Raw genomic sequence first — 21,101 nt, 5'->3', positions numbered from 1 at the left:
TTCAAAATTCAATTAAGAAATTCGAAATTAAATTAAAATTCAAAATTCAATTAAAAAAACTCGAAATTAAATTAAAATTCAAAAATAAAAAAATTCAAAATTAAAATTAAATCAAAAAAAAATTAGAAGGAGGATCCAGAATAGTTGGCACCCCCAACTAAACTACCCGACTGGGTAACCAAACTTAATCTACCCGAAATGGGTAAACAAGAGTAGACTACCCGGCAGGGTAATTAAGATTAGATTAAAAGGAGCTAGATTTAACTTGACCCAAGGTATTGGTGAAGTTTTTGGATGAAAGTACATTAGGGAAGCTTGGGTATCGCATGTCTAGGAAGATATGGTTTCGACCTGGTGCATTTGGCCAAATGGAACTGACCGAAGCTACCCTTAAATGGATCCTAACTAGTTAGACCAAGGTTTAGTATTAAGTTCAATGGGTAGGACTATTTGGAAAACCTCGAAGGCATGGTTACTTTAATGAGTTCCTTGTGACTCACCATAGCCCAGAAGTTTATCCAAAGAATGTTTACTTGTTGAACCCAAAGCTAAACCTGAATCTAACACAAAGTTAAACATAACCCTAAAATTGAACCTCAATTTATCTCACAAAAAATATAGGATTCCCTGATTGAAAATTTAGATCGGGTGAGATGACTAAGGAATTTAAAATTCAAATTCAAAATTAAATTCATAATTAATATTTTTTTTAATAAAATCCTTTAAAAACTTAATTTCAAAATTCTTTTAAAAAAAATCATTTTAAAAAAATCTTTTAAAACTTAATTTCAAAACTATTTGAAAAATATTTGAAAAATCTTTTAAAAAAAATCATTTTAAAAAATCTTTTAAAAACTGATTTTCAAAACTATTTTTAAAAATCTTTTAAAACTTATTTTCAAAATTACTTGAAAAGTCTTTTAAAAATCATTTAAAATCTTTTAAAACTTATTTTCAAAAGTATTTTAAAAATCTTTTAAAACTTAGTTTCAAAATTATTTGAAAAATTTTTTCTTTTAAAACTTATTTTCAAAAGTATTTTAAAAATCTTTTAAAACTAGTTTCAAAATTATTTGAAAAATTTTTCTTTTAAAACTTATTTTCATAATTATTTTAAAAATATTTCAAAATTAAAAATTATTTTTTTTCAAATTATTTTTCAAACATTAATTATTTTTTCAAAATTAATTAAACTTAAAATTATTTTTCAAACTTAAAATTATTTTCCAAATTCAATTAACTTAAAACTTATTTGTCAAAGTTAATTTAAAATTAATTAAACTCATATCACAATTCAAACAAAAAAAAACAACTGTGGCGCCTGTCGGAGGCGCCTCCCATACACGGGAGGCGCCCTAGAAAGCGGCGGGAAAACTCCCACCGCCTGAAACTAAGGCGCCTCGGATCATGTTCGAGGCGCCTTCAACGACTTTATAAGGCACCTTAAACTCCTGTTTAAGGCGCCTTCAATAGATAATATTGAAACGAACAGAAGTGTTTCTGCTCGTTTTCTGCCGACGCCGAGCACGCGATACTCGTGCGATTTCTTCACGATCTAAGGCGCCTTCAACCTGTTCCTCCCCTTCTACACCCCACAATGCCTCCTAAGTAAACTCTAAACACTTCCCAGTAAATTTTTACATAATCTTTGTGCTTATGTTGCCAATTTTTGTGTAAAAACGTTGAAAATAGGAAACGACGTCAAGTCGATCCCAATCCGGCTAGACTCCTATCAACCGACCTCAGATTCCCAACTGACCAACTTAGGGCTACATTTGCTAACTTCAAATTTAACCTTATCAAACCTAGATACGTAAATAGGCCCTTTTTTAATCAGTACTGTCACCCATCGGTCCAGATGATAGAATACTATCAGCTGGACAAATTGGTTTACTGTAGTAATGCAGTAAATCATGATTTATGTGCATAGTTCTATCACAACCTTGAAAGGGTTGATGATCGCACATACTCCTCTAGAGTCGGTAGCACTGACATCCAGCTTACCCCCACTTTGTTACCTACCGCCTTAGGGCTTAGAGCGTCAGAGTGTACTTTCCTGTGCTACCCCGGTAGGGATCTGCCATTTGGCGATCCCTACTCTCATATTACGGTAGACACTATCTATACGTACTTTTGGGGGGGGGGGGGAGAGACCACTCGGCTTGACTGAGTTCAGGTCAGTTTTTCTTAGAGTCCAGGACTATGTTATGTATAGGGTCCTGACAGCCTGCATACTGTCGATCTCATCTCGGGATGTCCCGAAGATGCGATCCTCACATTCATTCTTTCTATATGCCCTGAGTCACCGTTTGGACATTGATATAGTCTTACACATGTTCCAGAACATTATCTCAGCATCTAGTACAGTCACATCTCGTATAGTACATATGCCCTACTGCCATATTTTGACTTCCATCTTTTCGACCATCGAGGGCATAGATGTGACCAGAAGGACAGTTATCCCCTTAACCATATACGACGAACTAGGGTCACGCAGTTGTAGACTAGCCCATGCTGAGGTCAACGCTGATGGAGTTCTAGCCTGGACAGGTCGACCACAGCCAGCCGCTGCCCCTATCGCTCCAGAGGCCGAGGACATACCAGGCGAGGGAGAGGAGTGGGACGACTTCTTAGCCGAGGATTTTTTCACAGATCCTTCTTCCTCTGCCGGGCCCTCCACATCAGCCTGGCTTTCATCTTCGGCATCACTTTCTGTAGAGGATAGATTCACTCGGCTCGAGATCGAGTCCTCTCAGACGCGACGAGCTGTGCTAGATAGTCATCGCTTCCTTCGATCTATGCGATCCGAGATAGCTACTGGGTTCGAGTCTCTCCGAGGCGAGATACGGCGTCAGGGACAGCCTCAGCCGGCCCCCGAGCAGCCTCTAGCTGATCCTCCAGCTAACGATCCACCTGCTTGACTCTATCTTTTTAGATTGTCTGGATATGTCACTTACTTTTTGGACCTGGATATCTTACTCATCTTTGGTTGTATCATGAAGTTGGTCATCTTATGTTTAGATGACTTATGTTTTAATTCAGTACTTATTTGTTCCTTTTTTTTTCAAAATTGTGAGTATAATTTCAAAACCACTGTTAAATTGTTCTTAAAAAACTCTAGGAAAAATAATGATTTCAAATCCCCTTTTCTTAGAATTTTCAAAAATTGGACTTAGTTTAGGCTTTACCCTAGAAATCATGTTCCCCTAAATTTAAGCCAGAGCATCTCACAAACACCTAGGTATACCTTGCTTGTGCTTGAAAAACATAGAATGGTGTGAAATGCATAGGGTATAGCCTGGACTCAAGAATGCTTATTTCTGTGCATCAATATGAGTCTGGGCGTTAAATACTTTATTAATGGCAATCAAGTCAAGTCTTCCAGACTTAGTCAAATCTAACTGGACTAAATGACTTTACTTGACTAACCAAGTGAAAGCTGCTGCCCTCTAGGCAATCAGCAAGTAGCTAAAGGTTAGATAGTTGGTGAAGGAAATAGAAATATTAAGCTTAAGCATGCTTGTAATTTAAGGCTCTGATCAAGACAAGTTAAATAAGTTAACTCATGCTTGGACTTAAGGACCAACTGAATAAATAACTTAAATTTTTAGCTACTCTCTCTTCATCCTAAAAATTAACAAGTTCTTACTCCTAATTGTTCAAAAAATAAGTATTATTCAAAATTAAGATAAGACCCTTTTTCCACTTAAGCTATATTTTCAAAATTCAATGCTTGCAAAAGGCTTAGCTAAGTGATTCATAGAGCAAATTTCAAACTTTTTCAAACTTAGCCAACCTTGAAACCTAACTTTAAAAATTCTTGCTAAGATATTTTTCTAAGTCACCTTTCAGATAGTTTTGCAAAATTTTAACCTAGTTCTTTCAAAATTTTAGGTGAAAATTTATTTTTCAACTTAGCACTTATCCTGTTTTCTTTTCATAGCCTAATTTACTTTTCAAAAAGAAAAATTGAAAATTGTTTAAAACTGGCTTATTTTTGATAAATGGCAAAGGGGGAGAGTAGGAAATTCAAAATTAAAAATTCAAAAAGGAAGCCTTGTATTAAGGGGGAGCTTCACAAAAGTTTAAGTGTTAGCTTAAGTTATGCTTTTATTTGAATTTATATACTTAAGCTTGCTCACTTAAAACCTTTTAATATACTTATGCATTTGTTTTACTTAACTTTGAATTTGGGTTGCCATAATCAAAAAGGGGGAGATTGTTGGTGCGGGAAGCATCCGACGATCGAACCTAAGTTTTGATAATGGCAAAGGATTCAAAGTTAAGATGTGTGGTGATCTAACGGTCTGAATGAGATTGCAGGAAAGTCCTAAGTGTACTTAGGCAAAAGCCCTAGCTGCGGTTAGGCAAGGTGAAACCCCTAGGGGGTGGTAACACTAGGTCATAGGGGTGGTAACCCTAGGTCATAGGGGGTGGTAACCCTATGCGGAAAGTCTTGGTGGGTCGAGTGCTTCAGGCAAAAGTCCTAGGGGGAGGTAACACTAGGTCATAGGGGTGGTAACCCTAGGTCATAGGGGGTGGTAACCCTATGCGGAAAGTCTTGGTGGGTCGAGTGCTTCAGGCAAAAGTCCTAGGGGGAGGTAACCCTAGGTGGAAAGTCCTGGTGTCGTGAACCAGGTGAAAGACTGGACCAGCCGGGAAGCAGAAGTCTAGCAGAAAGTTCGGAAGCATCGAGCACTGAGCAAAAGTCCAGTCGATCTGGAGGATCGCACTGGCATCAGGTAAATCTCCTGAGTGAAGTAGGTGAGGACGCGTTCCCCGTAAAGGGAACAGTAGGCGTCGGGTCGACCTAGGATTTCCGGTTGAAAACTGAAGTCAGACCCGGACAGTCCAGAGACTGCCATTATATTCTGTTATCATATTTACTGTTGTTTTGTGCTAACTTTGTGTTGAAGGGTATGTGTTTAGGACTAACACTTTTGCAGGAGCAAAGGAGCACAAGTTTACCTCGGATGAACAGTGTCCGAGGCGCCTCCATGGAGCTTGGAGGCGCCTCGAGTGCAAAAGATGAGCTAGCTGCGAAGCAGGCTTGGAGGCGCCTTAAAGGAGGCTCAAGGCGCCTTGGACTGGAGGATGAAGGCGCCTTGAACTTGATAAGGTTCGACCAGTTCAGCCCGTATATCAGTGTATGACTCGGCTAGCATAGAGGCGCCTTGGATGGCTTTCAAGGCGCCTTGAACACCCTTTATAAGAGGGTTTCGACCAGCAGCTCAGAACAACTCATTCCAAGTGATCCTCTTACTGTGTGCTGCTAAATCAACGACCCGGAAGTGCTGCGACTCGACACCGATGACCCGGAGCTTCGCTTTTTCATCCATTGTTGTCGGTATAAGATTTCTGGTTTAAATTCAGCTGTAAATTGTTATACTTGTAAACCTTATCGAGCTTATAGTTGTTGCCCACGGAAAGTGATCAAGGATCGTGGGCCTTCGAGTAGGAGTCGATCTAGACTCCGAACGAAGTAAATTCTTGTGTTCTTTCTGTTTGCTTTTATTTATTCCGCTGCGTGTTTTAACTCCGATAGTTTTATGATTCCGAACTGAGTGAAAGTCACGAGCGCTATTCACCCCCCCCCCCTCTAGAATGTCTCGATCCAACATAGAGGAGCCATGGAGTGTTCTAAATAGTTTGGAGACGGACTTGAGTCTCAAACCTAGGGATTTGGCTCACATGAAATATGTTTCATGCAAGGAAATATGACATTAGGGTCATATTCCATGATAATTAGTTTTGGATGTATAGATGTCGTATAAACCAATGCTAGGGATGCATTGTGGGTTGATATCGACAAATACATCAAGAGGAAGTCAAAACTAAGACTGTAGGTCAAGTGTCACCGGAGGTGCACCAATGTAGCCTAGCAATTGTGGATGAGTCATATAGGGAGGTGGCTAAGACTAAGAGCTCTAGGGGGAGCTCAAAGATTCAATTTAGGACCCATGACAAATGGATCTCAAGTGGATTTTACTTGGGAGTCTAGAGGAGCCATGGAGTGTGCCAAATGGTTTGGAGACGGACTTGAGTCTCAAACCTAGGGATTTGGCTCACATGAAATATGTTTCATGCAAGGAAATATGACATTAGGGTCATATTGCATGATAATTAGTTTTGGATGTATAGATGTCGTATAAACCAATGCTAGGGATGCATTGTGGGTTAGTATGAGCAAATACATCAAGAGGAAGCCAAAACTAGGACTTTAGGTTAAGGTTCAATTGAACCATTTAGCTAGTTTTGGATTTTGTGTCAATCTTGGAATTGGTGATAGATACATTTTGTAATGTATTTTTTTCAAGTAGACAAGGGTAAAATAGACCTCTCTACAAAATTTGGAAATTTTTGAAGGCTATGAAATTTCTGGTGCATTTCTGAAGTTAGCTAGAAAAGGTTGATTTATATAGAAATAGGGTACCAGTCGACTGGTGCAGATATCAGTCGATTGGTAACAGTGTTTTTGAGTACAAAATGTGTCTGTAAGCTCATTTTGATGAGGACAGTCGACTAGTGCCAATACCAGTCGACTGGTAACAGTATTTTTCAACCACGGAATGCTTCTGTAAGTTTATGTCAAGGGGATCAATCGACTAGTACCAAGGGACAGTCGACTGATACCAGCCTGAAAATGTTTTTCACTGCTGATTATGACCGTCTCAACTCGTTTAGTCCTATGAAGTCCATGGGGGATAAATACATGAGTTTAAGGTTAGTTTGGATGACAAGTTTTCAACAATTGGAATATTATTGGAGAACATTTTGGATGTTAGGCAAATGGGGAGAAGTAAGGTTTAGTTGGAAAAACCTTAAGTGTCTTTGCTTAGAGGGAGTCTTGTGATAGGTTCTTAAAAAATCCCTGTGGGGAAATCCTAGCTCATTGGGGAGCTTAGGTGTAGGGGGAGCCTTGTGATAGGTTTCAGTACATGTTTGCATTTTGCATTCGGCGGTGTAAGTCCAAGTGTGTAGCCTTGGCAACATAAATCTATTCAGCGGTGTAAGTCCAAGTGTGTAACATTGGCAATGTAAGGTCATTCGGCGGTGTAAGTCTAAGTGTGTAGCCTTGGCAACATAAGTCTATTTGTTATCAACATTGTTATTTGCTATTTGTTTTTCCTAATTTAAATGTATTGCCAAACATCAAAAAGGGGGAGATTGTTGGAGCAATCTCAATGGTCCGTGTGATCATATGTTTTGGTGTTTGGGCAAAGGGTTTAAGTTAGGATTACCCTCGTTATTTGATATGTGTATGTGAGTGTGCAGGTTTGCAGGATACACATATGACTCAGCTTGATGATTTTGGGTCCGGTGAAGGATGGAGCATCCGAGGGACCATGGACAAGACAGCAAGGACAAGGGTCGAGGGAATCGACTTCGAGGCATACGCGAAGGATGGCATTGAGGGCGAGCCGCGGGCTTGGATGCATTCGAGGGACGAGAACCAAAGGAAGTAGGCTTGAAGGCAAGAGGTTAGCCTGCAAAGAAGAGTCAAGTGGGTCATGAGGGTATGAGTGCATGGGAGATTGTACTCAAGGAAAAATCCGGGGGGGGGGGGGGTTACTGTAGCAGTCAACGAGTAGTGTAGCAGTTAATGACACTGTAGCAGTTACTGTAGCATTCGACTAGTGCACTGTAGCAGTCAACTGATAGAGAGTCATTGAGAGAGCTGTTGGGTTGACACCAATCTACTGGTAATGGTAAAATAGCAGGGTTGTTTTCTTCCAAACTCTATAAGAAGGAGCTTGGAATGGCCAGCCAAGGTGTCGAAATTAGACTTGGTTAAAGCCTAATTAGCAGTCACTAAGTGCTCAAGGTTTCCCTTGTGTCCAAGTGTTTTTTGGTGAGTGTTGTGGTGAGGTTTCTCCACCACCCACAAGGAGGTTTGAGCTAGCCAGAGTTTCCGGGGACTAATCCACCAACGGATTGAGGAATCATCCACCTTACGGACAACCGTGGAGTAGGAGCAAGTTATCTCCGAGCCACGTTATATCGACGTGTATTGGTTTGCATTCCTTTCTTAGTCTTTGTCATTAGCATTCGTATTTGTGTTTGTATTATTATATTTTTGCTTGCGCACTAACAAATACGTAGGAAGCTATCGAATTAGGGGTGTCGTCCATTCAACCCCCTTCTAGCCAGCCGCAAGATCCCCATCAATTAGTATCAGAGCGAGGCCGCTCTCCGTCGGACTAACCGTCGAGGAAGCTAAGAAGATGACCGACTTGATAGAATCGTCGAAGTTCAAAGGAGGAGACTTATGGGACATCACCTTTTGGATGGTGAAGATGCAGAACTTCTTCGAGACTGATTGGGACACAATGATGGTGGTAGAAGAGCCATTTGAAGTCTCGAAGGATAAGAAAGGGAAGAAGCTCTGACCACGACATTTGATCGAAGAGCAACCCACATGGTCAAAGGCAAACGATAAGGTAATATCAATTTTGGTAGATATTTTGCCTTCTAACATATTAAGTGATGTAGATGAATACGAGAATGCCCACGAATTGTGGAGCAAAGTGAAAAAAGTTCTAGGGAAAGAACTCATACCTACACAAGAGGAGAAAAGATTCGCAGAAAATGATGAAGTGGTCCAAGTGGAGAAGAAGGACCAATCAGATGAGGAGTCATCATCAACATTCTCAAGGGTTGAAGAAGAGTCCAAGCTATATATGTGGAGTACCATCGGGTATCAACCGGCAATAAATGGATATATGTAGGAAACAATGCAAGAATTGAAGTCAAAGGAATTGACACTTGTAAGCTCAACCTACGTGGTGGGCATACCTTGTTTCAATATAATGTCCTGTATGCTCCTAAGATTCAACGGAATCTAGTTTTTGTCACTTGTCTTCTTAATTTAGATTATTGTGTAAATTTTTATAGCCGTTGTGTAGAACTTCGAATTAACTCTGTGTTAATTGGGTATGGTTATATAACAAATGATTTTATGGTTCTTGATGTAAAACCAAATAATAATGATGGTTATTTTTCAAACATTGCTCTTACTAGTAATACTGATGTTAATGATGAAATTTGGCATGCTAGACTAGGACATATAGGACAAGAACGAATGAATAGATTAGCTAAGGAGGGTCTTTTAGGCACTTATGCTAAAATTAACTTGTCTATATGTGAGCATTGTCTTGCTGGAAAGGCAACTAGGAAACCATTTGATAAAGCTATTAGGGCTGAATCACCATTGCAATTAATTCATTCGAATATTTGTGATCCAACGAATGTGAAGGCTAGAAATGGAAGTTCTTATTTCATTACATTTATTGATGACTTCACACGTTTTGATCATGTGTATTTGATTTCTCACAAATCTAATGCATTAGATTGCTTCATTCGTTACTTGTAAGGATGACAATGGGGCGGGGCGGGGGCGGGTTTGTCATCCCCATCCCCGCCCCATTCTCAATTTTTCGGGTTCAAGGATTCTCCGAACCTGAACCCACGGGGATCAAATCTCCATCCCTCCTCATTCCCAAATTTTATTATTATTATTATTATTATTATTATTATTTAATAATTATTATGATTTAATAATTTTTATTAATTATAATATTAATATCAATATTATTATTATTATTATTATTATTTTTAAAGATTTTAATATTAATATTAACACTATTATTAATATTTTTTTAAATCATATTATTATTTATTAATAATAATAATATTCGACGCGGGTTCAGGGATGGGGATAGTATTGGCCCATCCCCGAAAAAATCGGGGATCCCCATCCCCATTTCGGATTTTTCCCGCGGTGCCCCGAACCCACAAAGAAAATTGTCATCCCTAGTTACTTGAACGAAGTTGAGAATCAATTGGAACGTAAGATTAAAACCTTACGCACTGACCGTGAATGTGAATATTTGTCTGATTAGTTCAAGACAATGTGTAATGAGAAAGAAATTATTAGACATCTAACTATCCCTAGAACTCCACAGCAAAATGGGGTTGTTGAAAGAAGAAATATGACTCTTCTTGAAATGGTTAGGTCTATGATGGCACGGCCTAATTTGTCAATCTCCTATTGGGGAGATGCATTATTAGTTGCGGCCTATATACTTAACAAAGTGTCTTCAAAGTCAGTTCCATCTACCTCACATGAATGTTAAACAGGCAGAAAACCAGATTTGAATAATCTGAAACCTTGGGGGTCAGCTGCCTACGTTCATGATAAAACTTACGAACATGGAAAATTAGGACCTAGAGGTAAGAAGTGTATCTTTATAAGGTATTCTAAGACTTCTAAGGGTTATGTTTTTATTGATGAGCGACAAGATGGAACCATCTCTAAAATAGAGTCGAGATGCTACTTTTCTTAAAACTGAGTTCCCAACACGAGGTGAAGTTGATAAAACAATTCCTCTATATAAGATAGAGGAAGAGGATAATGTTCCTTTATCAACAAATCAGGAGATGTCAGAATCTAGTCAACCTAATAGGAGTAATTTGTCACTGAATGAGTCAGTTTCTCAACAGTCTAACTTACGAAGAAGTAGTCGTTAGATTATTCCTTAGAGAAGGTCTGATATTGAGATTGAGGCATTGATGATTCTCCCAGTTGAAGATAATGAACCTCGAATAGTTGAGGAAGTTTTAAGATGCTTAGTTAGAAAAGAATGGAAAGTCGCAATGGATGAAGAAATGGAGTCAATGAGAAAAGAATCAAGTTTAGAATTTAGTTGATCTTCCTCCGGGCCGAAGGGCTTTTGGTAATAAGTGGATTCTCAAAATAAAGAGGAAAGCAGATGGATCAATTAATCAATACAAAGCTCGATTAGTTGCAAAAGGATATACCCAAATGGAGGGAATTGACTTTGAAGAGGCATTCTCCCCAGTTGTGAAGTTGTGTCAATACGTATCATCCTAGCTATAGTAGCACAATTTGACATGGAATTACATCAAATAGATGTAAAAATAACTTTCCTTAATGGTAATTTTGACGAAGAAATCTATATGGTACAACCAGAAGGTTACGTTGCTGAAGGCCAAGAGAATAAAGTATGTAGACTTAAGAAGTCTATATATGGGCTAAAGCAAGCGTCAAGATAATGGAACATAAGATTTAATGAAGTCATTTTGTCTTATAGTTTCGAAATGATCAATGAGGATCATTGTATTTACCTTAGAAAGGAAAAAAGAAAAGTTTGTCATTTTATCATTATATGTTGATGATATGCTAGTAGTTAGAAGTGATATAAAGTGTGTGATAGAAGTCAAATCTTAACTTTTATCACAATTTGACATAATAGATATGGGAGAAGCAGTATACATCTTAGGAGTGAAGATCATTAAAGATTGATCAAAAAGGCTTTTGGGTTTGTCTCAAGAAGCTTATATCACTAAGATGTTATAACACTTCAATATGTCAGATTACAACATTGAATAGACGTCTATAGCGAGATCGTACTATCTTGAGCAAAAGTATGTATCCCAAGACTCCTGAGGAAATAACCGATATGAAGAAAAAAGCATATGTCAGTGTTATTGGTAGTTTGATGTACACTATGCTGTGTACTCATCCTGATATAAGCTATATTGTTGGCTTAGTTAGTCGTTTCCAGTCAAACCCAGGATCGAGACACTGGAAAGCGGTGAAAAGGATATTCAGATATCTCAAAAGAACAGCAGATTATTACCTCTGTTTCTAAGGATCGGATATGAGCCAAAGTGACTACACAGATACATATTGGATAGGGGACCTTGATGACAGAAAATCCACATCTGCATTAGTTGCAACGTTAGGAATACAAAGGGGTGTCCATTCACCTTCATCTTCCTCAATTGAATGCTAACAAAGCATCGGTTTGTAACCGATGCTTGCTTCCTATTTATACTAGCGTCCAAGAGCAATCGGAAAAAAGGGTGAGTGCGATGGTGATAAGTGCGACGATGGGCAAAAGAGAACGTCCTGTGGTCGGGATTTGGTTCGTTAAAAATTTGAGGAGGTTCCAAAACGGTGATCTTCTTGGCGACAGCAGCAGCGTCTTCGTCGGCTTCAATTTCTTCTCGGGAGATCACTGTGAGTGTTTATAGTTTTATTTCTTATTTATTTCATGCATATAATAGGCTACAATGCCTATTATTAAAACAAATTTTAACAAACAAATCAAGAGACCTATTAATACAAACAAGGAGTCTATGACTACTCAGGATTTAGATTGATCTACATATGATCATCTTAGTGATGTTGATTTCTTTGTAACGAAACTTTAAACATAGACACTTAAATAATATCTGGGTCTTGTCCTATATAATTATATTATATAAAATGCTTCTACATAGTGTCACTACATTAACTATCCGAATAAGACTATCACATTCATTGATCCTGTCGGGAATCTGAGAAGATGGAACTGTCGGAACGACGTGTCTAGAATGTTGACCGCATCTCCATGACCCGGATGGTGAGCTGTCTTCTGTGTTGACCAAGTCATTGGAAGACCTCCGGTCAACTCTACCTGCAACCTGTGACCGGGTTGCTCCGGCCTTTGGTACCCCGATGCTCGAGGCGGGTCCCACGAACATATAAGCAGCCGAATAATGGTAAAACAACTAAATAAATACAAGATGAGTATCGGGACGTACCCTAGCCCCGGGGGCGCCCTCGAATGGATCGGTGAGCTGGTCGCGATGCGGATCGAGTCATCGCGACCTTGAAGAGTAGATGGATGTGAGGCAGCTGAGGAGCCGGATCTGGGGGTGACGACATGGAATCAGGTGCAGCATGGATCCATGAGGCGGCATGTCACCCATGTTGGTTAGTCCTAGGAAGATCGTACTGATTCCACTGTACAAAAATTTTGTACAAGTGTCGAACCTTTCCTAAATAACCTATTGTGTTCTTTAAAAATTAAATTAGGAATCGCAAACGGAACTTAACATTATTGATTCCAAATTTAACTTATCTGTTCTTAATGGTTTAGACTTGGATCGCAAGCAGAACTTAACACTATTGATCCAAATCCACCTATGTTATAAATTCAATTAAATATTAATTTCCAAAATTAGCTTCCAGGACTACATGGCGAGGCACATGACCTTCTTGGGTATGGGAGCATCCACCACTGCCTAGACAAAGCCTTTTAAGGAAAGCTAATATTTAATTTCCTTATATAACTCTAGGTTTAACCAAAAAGAACAATCGAATCACAAATTTGAAAAACAAAGAAAAACACAAACACGAATTACTAATTCATAAAACTAGATCTAATGCCTCTTGTGTTTGGAATTCTAACAAAGAAAAATAACTAGCATGATGCAGAAGAAAATTACTAGTTATACATTTTCTTTGCAAGCTAATGACCTCAAGATCTTCTGTCGTATTCCTCGTCTCGCCTTGGACGTCGTGTGGGCGATGATCCTCCAAGATGAACACCACCCAAAACTCCTCCTCCTTTTCAAACTTTCGGCCACCACCACCACAAAAAAAAAAGATAGCAAAGGGAGAAGAGAGGGAGAGAGAGCCGACCACCAAGAGAGTCTCCACCAAGAGAATAAGAGTTGTATTCTCATGAGGCCTCCTCACCACTTCTTTTATATTACTTGCCCAAGGCAAATAAGGGAAGAATTTTTACAAAAATTAAAATCTTCCTCTTATTTTTCCTTTTCCCTTTTTATTTTTCCTTTTCTTTCCTCTTGATTGAATCAATCACCAAATCAATGATTGGCTTGATTTAATCTTAGCCAGCCCCTTGCTTGGGCACCAAGCAAGGGTGGCCGACCACTATAAGGAAAGAAAAAATAATTTTTTTGTAAAAATTTTACAAGTCTTTATAAAATTTTACAAGCTCTCTTTTAATTTCTTAAAGTGGATGTTAAAAAAGGAAAGTTTTAAAAATTAAAACTTCTCTTCAACAAATTTCCTTTTTTAACCATGGTTACAAAATTAAAAGATTTAAAATTTAAAACTTCTCTTCCTTTTTCTAAAACCATGAGGATGGTTAAAAAAAAGAAAGTTTTAAAACTTTTAAACTTTCAATTAAACCATGTGGCATAATTCAAATAAGGAAAGTTTTATATTTTAAAAACTCTCTTTTAAAACTTGTAGTTTTCTACAAAGAGAAGATTTTAAAAATTCAAAACACCCCTCCTATTTGAACTAATCATGGTCGGCCCCTACTTGCTTGGTCACCAAGCAATAGGGTCGGCCCCCATAGAGGAGGATGTGGCCGGCCCTTGCTTGGTCACCAAGCATTGGACCGGCCCCCTTCTTGGACACCAAGATAGGCTTATATTTGGATGGACTTGAGGCTTTAATGAAGCTACGACAGGGACCTAGAGGAGAAATTGGTTTTGGCCTTCCGATGAGCTTGAGTATCCCGTGTTCACCCCGAACACACAACTCAGGTTTATCAACAATAACTCATTCCACTAGAGAGTTATTGTTGCACTACCATACCAATCCCAAATTACATTTATGGGCTCCTTCTTATCATGAGTGTGTTAGTCTCCCTATGTTTAAGATAATGAATGCCTACTAATTAAGTAAGTTACTGACAACTCACTTAATTAATATCTAAGTCCAAGAGTAGTACCACTCAACCTCATTGTCATGTCGGACTAAGTCCACCTGCAGGGTTTAACATGACAATCCATATGAGCTCCTCTTGGGGACATTCTCAACCTAGATTACTAGGACATAGTTTTCTTCTATAATCAACAACACACAATACAAGTAATATCATTTCCCAACTTATCGGGCCTATTGATTTATCAAGCTAAATCTCACCCTTTGATAAGTTAAAGAAATAGATACTAAATATATATGATTGTTATTATATTAGGATTAAGAGTACATACTTCCATAATAACTAAGGTCTAATTCTTTTATTAAGTCAGTATAAAAATAATTTACCTAAAATGGTCCTACTCAATACACTTAGAGTGTACTAGTGTAATTTATTAGTCAAGATAAACTAATACCAAATTATACTACGACTATACCAATGGTTTGTTCCTTTCCATCTTAGTCGTGAGCAACTGTTTATAATTTATAAAGAGATGATAACATGATCTTCTGTGTGACACCACACACCATGTTATCTATTTTATAAATTAATTAAACAACTATATTTAACAAATAAATATAGATATTTGACCAATGTGATTCTTTTATTTCAAAAATAAATGTTTACAAAAGCTAGGCTTTTAGTATACACTCTAACAATCTCCCACTTATACTAAAAGACTAAGCTGTCATATCTGTTGCCATACATATATCTGATTCTCATCCCCTCCATATGCCGATCAAAAGCATTCACTGGAAGGGCCTTAGTGAAAGAATCTGCCAGGTTATCTGCTGATGCAATCTTGGCGACGACAACTTCTCCTCGCTTGACGATGTCTCGTATCAGGTGGTACTTGCGCTCTATATGTTTACTCGCCTTATGGGCTCATGGTTCCTTCAAGTTTGTAACTGCACCATTATTATCACAATAAATTGTGATGATTTTGAGCAAACCAGGAATCACATCTAAGTCCATTAGAAAGTTCCTGAGTCATACAACTTCTTTGGCTGCCTCAGAGGCGACCACATACTCAGCTTCCATGGTTGAGTTTGAAACGCATCTCTGCTTAACACTCCTCCATGCAATGACTCCACCTCCTAAAGTAAACACATAGCCTGATGTAGACTTACTGTTGTCCCTATCTGATTGGAAATCCGAATCCGTGTAACCCACAGGGAGCAAATCGTCTGCTTGGTAAACTAGCATATAATCTCTAGTCCTTCTCAGGTACTTCAATATATGTTTTACAGCAGTCCAATGTCCTTGTCTAGGGTTACTCTGATATCTGCTAACCATGCCCACGGCAAAATAGATATCAGGTCTCGTACACAGCATTGCATACATAAGGCTTCCTACAGCCGAAGCATAAGGAACTGCCTTCATATCCTCTATCTCCTTTGATGTCTTCGGAGACATCTCTTTGGATAAGGCTACTCCATGCCTAAAAGGTAAGAAACTTTTCTTGGAGTTTTGCATGCTAAAACGAGCAAGGATTGTATCTATATATGAAGCTTGAGATAGGCACAACATTCTTTTCTTGCGATCCCTTATAACTTTGATCCCAAGAATGTGTACACATTCTCCTAAGTCCTTCATATCAAATTGTTTGGACAACCATACCCTTACGTCCGATAATACCTTGACATTGTTGCCAATTAACAAAATATCATCTACGTATAGTACAAGAAATACCACCACGTTTCTATTACACTTCTTGTATACATAAGACTCATATGAACATTGAATAAATACATATGACTGGATTACTTTATTAAACCGGATGTTCCAAGATCTTGAAGCTTGCTTCAGTCCATAAATGGATCGATTCAGCTTGCATACTAGATGTTCTTTGCCCTTTTCAATGAACCCCTCTGGTTGCTTCATATTGATGTTTTCTTCAAGACTTCCATTAAGGAAAGATGTCTAGACATCCATTTGCTAAATCTCATAATCCATATGAGCAGCAATGGATAAGAGTATCCGGATAGACTTTAGCATAGCTACCAGCGAAAAAGTTTCCTCATAATCGATTCTCTCTTTCTGAGTTTACTCTTTCGCAACAAGCCTTACCTTGAAGGTTTCTACCTTCCCGTCTGTCCCTCTTTTCTTTTTGTAGATCCACTTGCATCCAACGGCTTTTACACCATCAGGTGGTTCTACAAGTTGCTAGACCTTATTAGAATACATAGATTCTATTTCAGAATTCATTGTCTTTTGCCAAGATACTACATCTTTATCTTGGAGTGCTTCGTCATATGACCGGGGATCAGGTTCATGTTTACCCGGGATCAAATCCGAAGATTCTCCCAAAAAAATGAATCTCTCAGGTTGTCTCACAACCCTCCCACTACGACGAGGCACTATCTGTGGTTGTGTATCATGTGTGACACGTGTTGTAGTCTCTTGTGGTACTTCATCTTGTACTGTTAGTACTGAAGTAGATGTGTCCTCTCTCATTTCTTCTAGAACAATTTTACTTTTGGGCTTGTGGTCCATTATATAGTCTTCTTCTAAAAACTAGGCATTAGTGCTAACAATGACCTTCTGGTTTTTAGGATTATAAAATAAACCACCTTTCGTTCCTCTAGGATAACCCACAAACACGTGAACTTCTGTACGAGATTCTAACTTATCAACATCAACTTTCAGCACATGTGTTGGACTACTCCAAATCCGAATATGTCTTAGACTGGGTTTTCACCCATTCCACAATGGGAGTAGAAGGTACTGATTTAGAAGGTACTAAGTTCAGAATGTGCATTGATGTTTCCAGAGCGTATCCCCAAAACGAATTTGGTAATTCTAAATAACTCATCATCGATCTAACCATCTCCATAAGAGCCATATTCCTTCGTTCTGCCACACCATTCTGTTGGGGTGTACCAGGTGCAGACAACTAGGATTGAATCTCGGCCTCTGATAAGTAATTCCTAAACTCTCCCAAGAGGTATTCGCCACCATGATCAGACCGTAGTGTTTTGATACTTTTACTAAGACGTTTCTGTTGGTTGCTACTCGGAAAACCTATAGGTTCCACTGTACAAAATTTTTGTACAAAGGTCTGAACCTTTTCCTAGCTACCATGTGTTCTTTTAAATTAAATTTTGGATCGCCTGCGGAACTTTACACGTTTGATCCAAAACTTAATCTATTTGTTCTTTTAGGTTTTGACTTGGATCTCCTGCGGAACTTAACACGTTTGACCCAAGTCTCCTTAAGTTATTAATTCCATTAAATATTAATTTCCATAAAAGGTTCCCAGTACTGACGTGGCGAGGCACATGGCCTTCTTGGATATGGGAGCAACCACCACCGACTAGACAAAACCTTTAATAGAAAGCTAATATTTAATTTCCTAAAATAACTTTAGGTTAACCAAAGAGAACAATCAAATCACAAGGAAAAGAAAGAAACAAAAGAACACAACTTCGAAAAACCATATTCGAAACACTAGAACGTAAGCCTCTTGTATTTAGTATTATTTCCAAAAATAACTAGTATGATGCGGAAAGAAAAATTACTAGTTATACCTTTTAGAAAAACCTCTTGATCTTCTACCGTATTCCTCTTCTTATTCCGGACGTCGTGTGGGCGACGATCTTCCGAGACGAGAACCACCACGCACCTTCTTCTTCTCCAAGCAAGGTTCGGCCACAAGAAGAACCACCTCCAAGGAAGAAGAACTTGATCACCACCAATACTCCAAGGGATCTTCAAGATGAGGCTTCCTCCTCTTCTTCTTCTCCTTCCTAGGTCCGGCCACCAACAAGAGCTCCAAGAGATGTATGGTTCGGCCACCAAAAGAGAAGAAAGGAGAAAGGCTAGGGCCGGCCACAAGAAGAAGAAAAGAGGGAGAGAAAAATAGAATAGATTCGTTAGCCATGAAGCCTCCTCTACCCCCTCTTTTATAATCCTTGATCTTGGCAAATAAGGAAATTTTAATAAAAACTTCCTTAATTCTTTTGCCATTGAAAAGGAAAATTTATTTAATTAAAAATAATTTCCTTTCTCAATTTTATAATGGTCGGCCACAAGAAAAAAACTCCAAGCAAATAAAATTTTAAACACCAATTAAAACTTCCTTATTTGCTTCCGGAATTTTATAAAAATTTCTCAATAATTTTATCCCTTCATGATTGGTTTATAAAAGGAAATTTAATAAATTAAAATCTTTCTTTTAAACATGTGAATAAAAAGAAAGTTATCTCTAAAAATTAAAATCTCTTTTAATCTACAAATAAGGAAAGATATCAAATCTTTTCTTAATCTCTTGTAGAAACTTATAAAGGAGAATATTTAATTTTTAAACTTTCTTTTAAATCATGAATATGTTTAAAAAGGAAAGTTTTCTTAAAATTTAAAATCCTCCTTTAATCAACAAATAAGGAAAGATTTCAAATTTTAAACTCTCTTTAAACATATAGATGATTTACAAATAAGGAAAGTTTTTACCAAAATTAAAACCATCCTTTTAAACTACAAATAAGGAAAGAGATTAATCTCTTCTCTTAATCTTTGTAGAAAGCTATAAAAGGAAATTTTAATTTTTAAACTCTCTTTAAAACATGATATCCACATGAGAAATAATTTTAATAAAATCCTTTTAATATTCTAGTGGTCGGCCACCTAAGCTTGGGACCCAAGCTTTGGCGGCCACCAACTTAACTCATCCACTTGGTCTTGGCAGCTAGCTTGGGTTCCAAGCTAGCTTGGCCGGCCCCATTAGATGGGTAAGAAGGTGGTATCGGTGGGTATAAATCTCTATATACTAGAGGCTACGATAGGGACCGAGAGGAGGAATTGGTTTTGGTCTCCGATAAAATTAAGCATCCCTGTTCGCCTGAACACACAACTTAATTTTATCAATAATAATTCATTCCACTAGAGAACTATTATTGAACTACCGCACCAATCCCAAATTACATTTTGGGCTCCTTCTTATTATGAGTGTGTTAGTCTCCTGTGTTTAAGATAACAATGTCCACTAATTAAGTAAGTTATTGACAACTCACTTAATTAATATCTAGCTCCAAGAGTAGTACCACTCAACTTCATCGTCATGTCGGACTAAGTCCACCTGCAGGGTTTAACATGACAATCCTTATGAGCTCCTCTTGGGGACATTCTCAACCTAGATTACTAGGACACGGTTTCCTTCTATAATCAACAACACACACTATAAGTGATATCATTTCCCAACTTATCGGGCTTATTGATTCATCGAACTAAATCTCACCCATTGATAAATTAAAGAAATAAATATCAAATATATGTGCTTGTTATTATATTAGGATTAAGAGCACACACTTCCATAATAACTGAGGTCTTTGTTCCTTTATAAAGTCAGTATAAAAGGAACGACCTCAAATGGTCCTACTCAATACACTCTAAGTGTACTAGTGTAATTATATAGTTAAGATATACTAATACCTAATTACACTACGACCTTCCAATGGTTTGTTCCTTTCCATCTTGGTCGTGAGCTACTGTTTATAATTTATAAGGAACCAATAACATGATCTTCTGTGTGTGACACCACACACCATGTTATCTACAATATAAATTAATTGAGCAACTACATTTATCATAAATGTAGACTTTTGACCAATGTGATTCTTATTTCTAGATAAATATTTATACCAAAAGCTAGGCTTTTAGTATACACTCTAACAGTTTCTCCACATCAGCCTTGTACTCTTTGAACTTATCAAAGCACTCAGACTTGCGGCACATCAAGTAAATGTATCCATATCTCGAATAATCGTCTATAAAAGAGACAAAGTATTCGAAATCACCTCTTGCCTAGATAGACATAGGACCACACAAATCAGAATGAACCAGTTCTAACACATCTTTGGCTCTATACCCCTTGGCCTTAAAAGGTCTCTTGGTCATTTTACCTTCCAAGCAAGATTCACAGGTTGGAAAATTTTCCAACTCTAATGTACCCAAGAGTCCATCGGCTATAAGCATTTGAATCATACTTAAGTTAATATGACCAAGCCTTAGATGCCAAAGATATGTTTGGTTCATCTCCAAGGTTCTTTTCTCTTATTAGAGTTAGAAGATGTGTTATTAATTTCCATTTGTTGCTTTATGGAAGAAATTTGATTTAATGTATATAAATTGTCAACCAATGCACCAGAACAGATAATAACTCTATTTCTCTTTATAACTACATTGTTACTGAAAGAAATAGAATATCCATCCAAATACAGTTTAGAAACTGAAATTAAATTCTTTCTAAAATTGGGTACATAAAGATAATTTCTTAAAATCAAATTTCTATTCATATCAAAAGATAAATAGGCGTCTCCCATTGTAACAGCCGTCACCTTAGTAGCATTGCCCATGTAGACGGTTATCTCTCCTTCAAATAGTCGTCGGGTTTCCTGGAACCCCTGCAAAGAATTACAGACATGATCAGTGGCTCCCGTATCTACACACCAAGCGCTGGTAGATAACACCGCTAAACATGTTTCAACTACTAGAGCATGAGATATACCTTTATTGTTCTGATTCCTACAAGAACAGTCCGCCTTCTAATGTCCTGACTGCTTGCAGATG

The sequence above is a fragment of the Zingiber officinale genome, chromosome 6A, assembly GCF_018446385.1.
Source record: "Zingiber officinale cultivar Zhangliang chromosome 6A, Zo_v1.1, whole genome shotgun sequence".
NCBI classification, from domain to species: domain Eukaryota; kingdom Viridiplantae; phylum Streptophyta; class Magnoliopsida; order Zingiberales; family Zingiberaceae; genus Zingiber; species Zingiber officinale.
The sequence above is the reverse complement of the archived record's forward strand: the minus strand, read 5'-3'. Positions refer to the sequence as shown.